This window comes from Schistocerca piceifrons, chromosome 3 (genome assembly GCF_021461385.2).
Source record: "Schistocerca piceifrons isolate TAMUIC-IGC-003096 chromosome 3, iqSchPice1.1, whole genome shotgun sequence".
In the NCBI taxonomy this organism is placed as follows: domain Eukaryota; kingdom Metazoa; phylum Arthropoda; class Insecta; order Orthoptera; family Acrididae; genus Schistocerca; species Schistocerca piceifrons.
Genome location: NC_060140.1, coordinates 797,984,894 through 797,985,831, shown reverse-complemented (window position 1 = coordinate 797,985,831; position 938 = coordinate 797,984,894).

Genomic DNA, 938 nt, shown 5'->3' with positions numbered 1-938 from the left:
TTCTCATTTCTCGTACATCTCATTACATTTGTCTTTCTCAAGTTTACTTACATTCCAAATTCTGCACTCATTAGACTGTTTATTCCGTCCAAAAGATCCTGTAATCTTTCTTCACATTCACTGAAGATAGCGATGTAATCAGCGAATCTCATCATTGGTATTTGTGCACCCTGAATATCAATCCCATTCCTGAGCCTTTCTTTTATTTCTGTCATTGCTTCTTCGATCTAGAGACTGAACAGCAGGGTCGAAACACAGCGTTGCTGTCATTCACCGTACTTATTCCGAGCACTTCGTTCTTGGCTTTCCGGTATTATTGTTACCACTTGGTTCTTGTACACTGTGTATCACCCGTCTTTGCCTACAGGTTACTACTGTTTGTCTCATCGTCGAACACTTTTTCTAGATGGACAAAAGCTATGAGCTTATCTGGACTTTTCCGGTGTCTTGCTTACATTACCAGGCCCAAAGTCGATTTGGCCTGTCTGGTAACTTTATCTTTCGTAATGCCAAACTGTCCATCTAGCAGATTTCCTATTTTCTTTTCCATTGTTCCGTATAATATTCTTGTCAGCAGCTTGGATGCGTGAAGTGTTAAGCTGAGTGTGTGATAGGTTTTGCACTTGTGTGCCCTTGGTATCTTCAGAAATGTGTGGATGATATTTTTCTGAAATTCTAATGGTGCACTGCCAATCTCACAGATTCTACACACCAACTTGAGTCGTTGTTGGGTTGCCATTTCCCCCAACATAGTGTATACCGTCAACCTTATTTGAGCTCACGTCTTCCAGAGTTCTTTTAAATTCCGACTCTAATACTGCATCACTTATGTCACCCGCCTCGATTGCAATTTCTTCTTCCAACACTTCATCAGACAAGTTGTCTCCTCTCATAGAGGCCGCCAATGTAGTCTTTCCATCTACCTGCTGTCTCTTCTG